The sequence below is a fragment of the Acartia tonsa genome, chromosome 15, assembly GCF_053477335.1.
Source record: "Acartia tonsa isolate MP-2025a chromosome 15, ASM5347733v1, whole genome shotgun sequence".
NCBI classification, from domain to species: Eukaryota; Metazoa; Arthropoda; class Copepoda; order Calanoida; family Acartiidae; genus Acartia; species Acartia tonsa.
The window spans coordinates 5,266,074-5,278,225 of record NC_137274.1 but is presented as its reverse complement, the minus strand read 5'-3'; positions in this window follow the sequence as shown (position 1 = coordinate 5,278,225).

Below are 12,152 nucleotides of genomic sequence, written 5' to 3'. Positions count from 1 at the left end.
GACCCTGCTCTTGTAATTTTCGATATTGTAAGCTACGTATAAAAAAGACCTTAGCACTTTATTTAGAGGCCTTTGAATGAGAGGAGGTGCCGGGGTGTTAAATAATCCACTTTCAAGTTTTAAGATTAAAGAAAAATTTTTAAAATTCTTTTTAGTTTAGGGGGGAGTTAGAGATATTATTTCAAAGGCCAATTTATCTTGGGAAGGGTAAAGATATTCTACAGCTAACCTTTCCAAGACCTGTAAGAAGCTTTACATAAAAGAAAAATCAATATCTTCACAGAGAGAGACATTCTTCTACTTTTTGACAGTTTCTACCAATAACGAAATTAATTCGGAAATAAATCACGAAACCTATACGTGTTTTTCAGCTGTTGTTGGGGGGGGGGCAACACATAGTAAAATTGACGACCTCTCCATTTGCTCCCCAAATATTATTTTAGATTTATTTCGCTTGTTGGTTATACCTTTTTCCTGACTTTTTGACACATTATAATCACGAAACCTCGAAATTGGGAATAAGGTATAGCCAACAATTGAAATAAATCTAAATTAACATGTGAGTGGAATAAAAAAAAAGTTCGCTAAAGTGTTGCCCTCAAACAATAGCTGAATATCACATATAGGTTTGGTGATTATATTTCGAATTAATTTCGTTGTTGGTATAAGCTGCCTCGAAATATTCACATATATGACATAATATAATCTCCAAACCTCTCCATAGTAATATTATTAATGGATATAAAATACGATGAAAGTGTGAGAGATTCTCACATACTCTGATGTATGTTTCTCTCAGCTGGCTATTATAACAATACTGCTTAATACTACCCCATCCACTGACCATGGAGGAAAGTATTGACCAATACCTAAGGACTATATTAGCAACTAGCGGCTACGCCCCTAGAGGCCTCTAGGGGCACTTGAGGAGGAGAGAGTCGAATTTAATAATTCAACTTCTCATTTTAGATTTTAAAAGAAAAAGTAAAAAAAAATTTTTTGGGGGGGCGAAAAAAAATTTTTTTTGGGGGGGGGTGCCCCCCCGGGCCCCCCCCCCCCTCATTTTAAATTTTAGTTAAAAAATTTTTTTTTTTAGGGGGGGGGGGGAGATTTTTCATTTTTTGGGGGGGTTGGGGGTGTCCCACCCCCCAAGAAAATAGTTATAAACCTTCCCGGGACCTATGAGAAGCTACCCTGTTAAGGAGAACCCGATCGGTTCAGCGGTTAGCGAGATCCTTCGGTACAAACAAACACACAAACACACAGACACACAAACACACATCCTGTTACTTTATTATAAGGATTTATATTGAGGACAAAATTCCCCTGTCACAAACTCCATGTGTTCTAAATCCATTATCAGAGTGTGATGACCAGACATAGAAACAATTTTTAACTAAACTTATCATTATCTAACTAAATAATTATCTATCTATCAGTCTTATTATCTATCTACCTATCTCAATATGTTACTAGGTTCAGCCATCTGGAACTATTTCTATCTATCTATCTATCTGTCTATCTTTTTATCAATTCATTTAAATTTATCAAACTGTCTATCTTTTATAAATGTATATATCTACAAATCTGTCTATAAGTCTATCTATCTGTCTAATTATCTATACGTATCTTCCAATCTATTTAACTAACTGATATATATATCTATCTAAAAGTTCAACCATCCGTAAATATTTAGTAATGAAATAATATTTTTATTAATTCAGATTTGGCCTAGTTCTTTAGTATTGGATGTATTTAAAAATAATCTTAAGATTTTTGATTAGACCTAATATACAATCTTGTGGTGTACCTGTCCTCTAGAGGTTTTCTAGGTTCAGGTACACTAATATACGACCTTGTTGTGTACCTGTCCTCTAAAGGTTATACAGGTTCAGGTACACTAATATACAATCTTGTGGTGTACCTGTCCTCTAGAGATTATCTAGGTTCAGGTACATCAAAATAACACCTTAATTGTACCTGTCCTTTAGAGGTATCCAGGTTCAGGTACACCAAAATAAGACCTTGTGGTGTACCTGTCCTCTAGAGGTTATCCAGGTTCAGGTACACCAAAATAAGACTTTGTGGTGTACCTGTCCTCTAGAGGTTATCCAGGTTCAGGTACACCAAAATAAGACATTGTGGTGTACCTGTCCTCTAGAGATTATCCAGGTTCAGGAACACTAATATACCATCTCGTGGTGTACCTGTCCTCTAGAGGTTATCCAGGTTTAGGTACACTAAAATAAGACCTTGTGGTGTACCTGTCCTCTAGAGATTATCCAGGTTCAGGTACACTAAAATAAGACCTTGTGGTGTACCTGTCCTCTAGAGATTATCCAGGTTCAGGTACACTAAAATAAGACCTTATGGTGTACCTGTCCTCTAGAGGTTATCCAGGTTCAGGTACACCAAAATAAGACCTTGTGGTGTACCTGTCCTCTAAAGATTATCCAGGTTCAGGTACACTAAAATAAGACCTTGTGGTGTACCTGTCCTCTAGAGGTTATCTAGGTTCAGGTACACCAAAATAAGACCTTGTGGTGTACCTGTCCTCTAGAGGTTATCCAGGTTCAGGTACACTAAAATAAGACCTTGTGGTGTACCTGTCCTCTAGAGATTATCCAGGTTCAGGTACATCAAAATAACACCTTGATTGTACCTGTCCTCTAGAGGTTATCCAGGTTCAGGTACACTAGAATAAGACCTTGTGGTGTACCTGTCTTTTAGAGGTTATCCAAGTTCAGGTACACTAATATACGACCTTGTTGTGTACCTGTCCTCTAGAGCTTATCCAGGTTCAGGTACACTAAAATAAGACCTTGTAGTGTACCTGTCCTCTAGAGGCTATCCAGGTCAGTTACACCATATTAATGGACTTGGAAAAAAGCCTCTGACATTATAGCCTCGGACAAAAATGTCTCAGTACAAAATAGCCTCAGGACAAAAAAGCCTTTAAGACAAAATAGCTTAAAACAAAATAGCCTCTAGTACCAAATAGCCTCAACTGTAAACTAACCCTAAAATTGTAAAACGAAATTTAATTTGTAAAATCCACGAAATTATATCCTTCCCACAAAGGGTTAATCGAGCACTGTCTCCAACCCATGGAATCTAATAAAAAGACAATGGCCGATAATTGATTAAATTGATGTACATTCCAAATGATGATATACAAGATTACCTCTTCTGTAAATTATGATTATTGGTTAAAAAGTTTGGACACTCGACTTAATGAACCAATTCAAATTCAATAAAGACAACGATATTATAAAACTTTGTGAACTTGTTTAATATGTCCCCTCCCTCAAACCCCTTTATGAATGTTGTCATCCTTGTTTTATATCTAAATAAAAGAAGTCTTTATCACTATCGTAGGGATAAAACGACAAGAATGACAACATCCACAAAATCAAAGCTTAACAAAAGCCAAGTTAACATGGAGTATGCCACATTTGAGGTATGTAAATCTGTCTCTAAGTTAATTGATAGTTATTTATCGCATGGTATTAAAAACATCTTTCCGCGGATATTAAAATAAAAAATTATAAGATTAAAGCCAGTTTTTTTAGCCACGAGGGGCCGAAACTGGTATTGATTTTATGATTTTTTAAAATTCAATATTCGTAGAAAATTGTCTGTATTACTTTGCTTTACGTGATTTTTGTAGTGTGGCTAAAAACCGTTTCTAATCCAGCGGATATAAATCGGTTTCTAAGCCATACTGGAAAATCCTTTATTTGGATATATTTATATATTCCGATGGGAGATAGGAGGTGTTAAATACCTTTTGCGACTCTTATTTTAAACTTTGCAACTTTTTTTAAAATTCTTTTAAATCAATTATTCCTTGTGGCCACAGGAGCCATAGGTTGCCTAAAAGATAATTCTCTGAGCCTATTAAAATGCCAAAATTAAAAGGACAACTATATCATGCCTAAATAAACGATCATAGCTATCCGTTACGGTCAGACGGACCTACCCTAATTGTAGAATGTAAATTTTTGCGATTAAAAACAATTAAATTTTTATTGTAACATATGTTTCATTTTGTCAACAACAGTAGGATAATAATTAGTAAAAGCAACGATTTTCTATAATTAGGTTTGTACGTGCGTCTGTCCCTTCGTGCGTGATGGATAAAGCTCTTTGTCTTTTCATTTCAAACTTACCAGGATGATATCGATCCACAATTTTCATTATAATTTTCAATTAAAACATATATGAATCTCTAAATGTCCTTAAATATTTATCCTAAAGTTTCATGCTTATTGTAATCTTCAGAAAGATACGAATTGCAAAAGTTCAAAAGATTTTAGGACATTTTTCAAAATATTTTAGGAGATTTTTTGATGACAATTTATGTAAAAGTATCTATCTATATATCTATTTATTTATGTATCTATCTATCTATTTATCCGCCTATCTATCTATCTATCTATCTATCTATCTATCTATCTATCTATCTATCTATCTATCTATCTATCTATCTATCTATCTATCTATCTATCTATCTATCTATCTATCTATCTATCTATCTATCTATCTATCTATCTATCTATCTATCTATATATCTATCTATCTATCTATCTATCTATCTATCTATCTATCTATCTATCTATCTATCTATCTATCTATCTATCTATCTATCTATCTATCTATCTATCTATCTATCTATCTATCTATCTATCTATATATCTATCTATCTATCTATCTATCTATCTATCTATATATCTATCTATCTATCTATCTATCTATCTATCTATCTATCTATCTATCTATCTATCTATCTATCTATCTATCTATCTATCTATATATCTATCTATCTATCTATCTATCTATCTATCTATCTATCTATCTATCTATCTATCTATCTATCTATCTATCTATCTATCTATCTATCTATCTATCTGTCTATCTATCTATCTATGTACCTACCAACTATCCTTAAAAGATCTAACGGTTTAAACTTTATTTATTTATTTATAGAGTTGTCTTTTGCTATGTATGTGTGTGTGTGTGTGTGTGTGTATGTGTGTGTGTGTGTGTGTGTGTATGTGTGTGTGTTTGTATTTGTGTAGGCCTTAAGTTTGGACACTAGTGGGCCTTATTGTGTGGGTCTGTGTGTGTGTGTGTGTGTGTGAGTTGGTGGGTGCCTGTCTGTGTGAGTTTTGAAAAAACGCTTAGTCACTGTGTTGCTTCTTAGTCATGGAGGGAGGAGACATTGGACTGTAAATTATACTAGTAGCAAGAGTTTCATATTCTAAACTTTGTCATTAATAATATTAATCTGTAGAAGTATAACATTGTATCGTCAATTGCCTTATCCCTAAATACCCCTGCTTTTTGTTTCCCCCCCTTCCTTTTCCTCCCTTCCCCTTTTTTATTAGTGAAGCTACTCTATTCACTTTGTAAGTCCGTCTGCAAGTCTCGCTCCTATTCAAGATAGACAGCTGAAATTTTTAGGATTTAAATAAATTCATATTCTTTATGTTTCAACCAAGTTTCGTTAAGATTTGTTGGGGGTGCTAGATCGATTCCTAGCTTTTCAAGTTTTTTGATTTTCTTGACTTCTATTCAAGATATATTAATATATTAAGATTAAATGATTTAACCTTCTACATATTTCCATAAAGTTTCAATATGATTGCTTATTGGTTGGTGTGCTAGATTGATTCTTATATTTTCATGTTTCCCTTCAAAACACCATTAAAGATTTTAAAAAGGTTCAGGGATTTATTTCATCAAATTTAAGCTTTTCTATGACATTGCTCCATACTATATTTTATTTTTCTACATTTTTGCTACATATGGACGTTGTCATCCTTGTTTCTGTATAAAATACTATTTTCTCAAATTCCGTCTATATTGATTAACATTATATATTGAATAACTAGCGGCTACGCCCCTAAAGGCCTCTAATGGCACTTTAAATGTTTTTTTTTATATTTAAAATATGTCTTTTTGCGTTTGACGTTTATGTTAATGTTGAACTCTCTTTCTAAAATCGAGACATAAAAAAATTTGGATTTTTTGTGATTTCTCTTGAAAGGGTGGTGGTACCCTCCCCCAAAATAGTTATAAACCTTGCCGGGACTTATGAGAAGCTACCCTGTTAAGGAGAACCCGATCGGTTCAGCGGTTAGTGAGATCCTTTGGTACAGACACACAGATACACATACAAACAGACAAACATCCTGTTACTTTAGTATAAGGAACCTAGTAATAGTGTCTAACTTTTTATCTTTGTGACGTAACAAAAATCGAAGGATAAGAGGGGAGGTGGGAAAGGAAACCCCTAAAAAGAGATGGATTTTTGTTACGTCATAAAGATAAAAAGTTAGACACTATTACTAGGTTCAGTATAAGGATTAAAAATTATTAAAATTATTAATATTTAGTTTAGACATCAAATATCCCTATGGTAAAATTTGGTTGTTTGCTTTTTTCCCTGATTTGTTTTCCCCACATGTGAACAGTTAAGAACTGATACCCCCTCCTCACTCCCCCCTCCGCGCCATTATCATTTTTATTTTTAAAAGCGAAGCTTTTCTATACTTAGGGTAGGTCCGTCCGTCCGTCCGTCGGTCCGTCACGGTTAGCTGTTTTTGTTTATTTAGGCATGTTAGAATTATCCTATCAATTTCTAACTTTACATGCTGATTCCTATAACAGTTAGGTACGACTTAGAAAGCGCAGCAACTCTATAATCGTTACCAGAAAGTCCGTAAGTCCATTTAAAACATGCTGATTTTTTTACTTTTTTGACAACAAATTTTTTAATGTTTAAATTATCTGATTTATGGAATACTGATTCCTATTACAACAAGGTACAATGTTACAAGCGAAGCATCTCTATAATCAAGTCCTAAAAATGTCCTTAAACAGTAACATGTATTTAATTAGCTTTGCAACAAATTTACTTACAATTTTGAATAGACAAATACATTAATATTTAGTTTATTCAGTTCTGACACACTAGAAGTGTTAATGTTTGTTTGTCCTTCCATTTCAGAGCTTCGCTTTTATCGATGTTGTCATCCTTGTTTTTCAATGCATTACACCTTCTGGACTACCTGTACCCAATATAATATAAACCAGCCTGACCTAAAGTAATTAAAAATAAATGATAAGCTATCACCCACTTCTTTTGAAAGTGGCTAGAATAATGTATTTATTGTCCTATTGCTTTTTCCCAAAAATTATAATTATACAATACATGTAAAGCTGTCTATGATACGATACAATAAATAACTATTCTATTAAAAAGGTTAAATTCGTTCTTTTGTCTCTAAAAACTTGCTTTAATTTTGGTACATCTTTTAAAGTTCATTTTGAAAATTTTGATAACTTGTAAAACAATCATGGCTAAACGTAGCGAAGCAATTGCATACTTGTTTTCAACGGAGAAGACCTTGGGCTTTTCATTACACTTGTACCCAAGTTATTTTCTCTCTCTTTCTCTCTAACTATCTTTTTCTCTCTTTCTCTCTCTCTCTCTCTCTCTCTCTCTCTCTCTCTCTTTCTCTCTCTCTCTATTTCTATCTATCTATCTTTCTCTCTTCATATCTCTCTCTCTCTTCATCTCTCAATCTCTCTCTCTCTCTACTAATCTATCTATCTATATATCACTCTATCTTTCTCTCTATCTATCTATCTATCTATTTATCTATCTTTCTCTCTATCTATATATATATCCCTCTATCTTTCTCTCTATCTATCTATCTATATATCCCTCTATCTTTCTCTCTATCTATCTATATACCCCTCTATCTTTCTCTCTATCTATCTATATATCCCTCTATCTTTCTCTCTATCTATCTATATACAATCTATCTATCTCTCTGTCTATCTATATATCCCTCTATCTTTCTCTCTATTTTTCTATCTATATACAATCTATCTTTCTCTCTCACTTTATCACTCAATTTTAAAAAGTTACCATATGGATTGGACAAAAAGTTGTTTAAATTAAACTATTTGCTAGATCTTAACAGCCACAGACAGACAGTAAAATATTCTCTCCATTTCTAAAGGCAAAGTGTATAGTAAAGTGTACAGTAAAGTAGCAAGTGTATAATGATTTTTAAAAGCGAAGCTTTTCTATAATTAGGGTCCGTCCGAGATAGATAGCTTTTATTCGTTAATTTAGGCATGTTAGAATTGTCCTATCGATATCAAACTTTGCATGATGATTCCTGTATTAGTTAAGTACGATTTAGAAAGCGTAGCAACTCTATAATCATTACCAGAATGTCCGTGCGTCCATTTTAAACATGTTGATTTTTCTACTTTTTTAACAACAAATTTTTACGTGATCTAATTATCTGTTTGATCTGATTTTTGGTATGCTGATTCCAGGTACAACAAAGAACAATAGTATAAGCGAAGCAACTCTATAATCAAGTCCGGAAAATGTAAGTATGTCCATAAACATTATCCTGTATCAAGCAGTTTTTCAACAAATTTACTTACAATTTTGCTCCGATTCTTATAAATTTATATTCTGATTATTCAGTTCTGACACTATATAAGTGTTAATGTCAGTTTGTCCTATACGCTTCAGTGCTTCGCTTTTATGGATGTTGTCATCCTTGTTTTTTAAATGTTAAATTTAAAAAAAAAATTTGTTAATGTACGTTTGTCTGTTAAGCTTTTTTTGTATGTTGTCATCAATGTTAGTAGCAAAGCTAATCTTTGGTTAAGATGTCTTTCTGTCTGTTATAAAGATTTAGGGACCGGTTTTCATAGACGGTGGGTAAATCTATTGGCAAAAACTGTGTAACTCACTATGTCCGTCACCCTGTCTGGAATGCTCTAGAGGACATCAAGAGAAATGTGGTATTCAAGATAATATAATTAGTTTCTCGTATTCATTCGAATCCGGTGGATAGGAACCGGTTCTCATCCATACGAAAAAACTATGTCTAGCATCGTATTATATCCAGCTTTCTACGAATATAAAAATGTACAATCATAAGATTAAAACCAGTTTTTTAGCCGGTGCCTTCGGCACCTCGGGGCAAAAAAAAATGGTTTTAATCTTATAATTGTACATTCTATATCCGCGGAAAGCCGTTTATAATACGATGCGAGAAATAACTATTATTAACCAATGTACATGTACTGGGACATCATCTAGAGAACCCAATAACATCATTAACTTGTAATAGGATATGATATGTATTAGTAAGGTTAAGTAACATCCAACAGACACCCAACCCTTTAATTGCATGGGCTTTGTCCTGAAGCGCTAGCTGTGCATGGGAACACAGTAATAGTGTCTGACTAATTATGACGTAACAAAACAAATTAGCCAATGAGATGCCACTATAAATTTTACCATTGGTCAATAACGGCCTCTCATTGGCTAATTTTTTTTGTTACGTCATAATCAGTCAGACACTATTACTGTGTTCTGTGCATGGTAATAAGTTGTGCCTGTCTACGAGACAATACTTTCCACTAATTTAATCTTATTATAGTGTCACTTGCCAGATATACCAGCAGTCTTTAAAAAAATTAACGTCTTTAGAATGATTCGAACCCGCAACCTCCCGATGTAGGGTTCTTCTGTCTTAATTAACCTTTACTGAAATGAAATGAAAGTTGCAAATTTTAAAAAGCATCATCAAGAGTTTTAATTAGCTTAAATTCAATTTTTTAAAAACTCAGGACTTTGAGGGATCAATCCATTTATGTGTGGTATCCGCCTAGGTTAAATGGCAGACACCAGAGTTCAAATGACTACGGCAGTGCGAACAGACGTGGACACCTATACTATAGAGAAGCTACGCTTCTCTAGCAATCACTAAATAATAAACAGAGTCTATTCAGTTGTTCCTTTATTCAGGGTCTAAGGTTTACTAAAGTTATATACAACAAACAATAAATACACAGATAGGAATAAGTAATCATAAACAGAATCAATATAATACATCTACAATAGTCAGTTTGGGCAATAATGATCCCCCATCCCTGGAAAGGGTGGGGGGAATTAACAATACAGCTTAACCATAATAAGGCTGTCAAAATCTATCATTAATTTTAGGTATAGGGAGGGGGTCGGCAGACCCCTTCCCCAGGACTCGGGGGAGGGCCCTCGGCCCTTCCCCGAACCCAGGTCAGGGTTGCCATAGGCATGGCTCACGGTTGCCGAATACCACAACTCTCCCCTCGGAAGGCTGGGAGGGGGTTTCCCTGCCAGACTTCCGACAGTGGTTGAGGCCTTCGGCCCGCTCCGTAGGGCTAATTTATATACAAGTGATAGCGATTCAATGGAATTCTAGTGGTGATTTTCAGGGCTGATGGGCTCCTAACGTGGGATAGAAGGTAGAGGCTGGCTTTTGTTGGACACGTAGCTCGGCGCCAGCAGGTGTCAGGTTGGCGTGGGGCACAGCCGCTGCGGGGCCGGTCAGTAACAGGGCATTCTGGTTGTTGTTGGCAGCGGCTGGGGCACTGGCTACCAGGTTGACCGTCTGGGCGACAGCCTGGCCTCCCGAGGGGCCGCGGGGCTTTCCAGAGTGTGGCCCAGGCCTGCCTGGGCGGTCATTCCCACTATCGGCTGATTGCATGGATACCATTTCCTCGGCTGCTTCCCGGCCGATAGGAATGGCATCCCAGTCTACTGAAAAGTCCCGGGACTTGGCATGGGTGAGCCTGGCTCTGGCCAAGGCCTTGCGATACAAGGTTGGGTGGTACAGGAATACTTGTGACATCGCGTTCATGGCGGCTCGTACACCTCCTTGTGCGGCTGCCAGGGAAATGATGGTTAAGTCTCCCAGCAGCTTGAGGATCAACAACAGCAGACACAGTATGGCTGCGCCATCTCCCCACTCGTGAATAGCCTGTCTGAACCCAGCCCAGACATCCAGGGTTGCTTCTCCTTCCTCTGCCAGTCGGTCAATATTGTAGGACACGATCCCATGGTCTCCGGTGGCTGAACAGCTACCTTGCTGGACGCATGAGCCATACGACAGGCCGGTCAGCATGGCGGCCTTATACGCTGGGAACGCTAGCAGCTGCTGCCAGTCGTTCAGCTCAGCCTGCGAATACAAGCCTCCCGAACTGAAGTCATCCAAGGGCTCTGTCAGCAGCTGCTTGGGTGTATCCAGCGGGGGCGGCCTCTTCTTAGGTGCGGGGGTTTGCTCTATCCATCCTTCCTCAGCGTGTACAGTTAGGGGGTAGGTGGAGGAGCAGGGAATTTTGGTGGCGTGGCCGCTATACACCTTTGTCACGGCATCTACAAATCCTGTGGGCTCCACCGGCACCTTGTCCCAACATTCATTGCTCTCCCTGACAACATATTTATTGCGTTGGCAGGTAAGCTGGAGCAATACATCTCCCCTCAACACAGAAAACGTGCTCCCCTGGACACGCACCGGATGGGCCGGGTCTAGCTGCTGGAGCTTCCAGCAATTGGCCGCTACTTCCTCTGCTGCGGTGCTTCTCATTCGAGTTTCCAGGGTAAATCCGATGTAACCTGCATGTATCTGGGCCTGCAGGGGGACATCCACATCCCTGGCCGATACTCTGGGCAGCGCTGCCGCGGCCGGGGGCGGCTGCCACGAACAATGCTGGGTGGTTGGTGGCATGGGCCTCAAAGTCGCAGTTCACTATTGAGGTGGGGGTAGTCATGTTGATGAAGAATTGGGCTTGATGGTCAACCAGAAACGCATCCATCACCAGGCTAGGCTGGAGGCTGCGGATTAGCCTCAAGGGGCAATCTCTCCCCAGGTGGTCCCACACGTAGGTGGCCTCTCCAGTGATGCAGGACAGCTCGGAATGGGGACACTCTAGGGTCAGGTGGTCAGACTGGGACTCCACCCGTCCATTCTCGACTACATAGGTCTCTTCCTTGACCAGCAGCCGTCGCTCCTGGAGCACTAATTCATTGCGGTACAGCTGGCCCTCGAAATGGACGTCCTCCCCTTCACAACCCACCCCCTCGGGGCTGTTGACCAAGGCGCCCACCATATCGAGGGTGAAGAACAGGGGATGGTTCAGCTAAACGTCAATGGCTGGGTCTTGCCTGGCAGAGTGTAGACTCGGTTCCTGGCCAGGTCTCGGCACGTTTCTGGGTCAATCTTGGTTGGCCGCATGAGGGTGGGGACCGAGGTCACCTTGAGGTGGCCCCAGACTCCACACCTAAA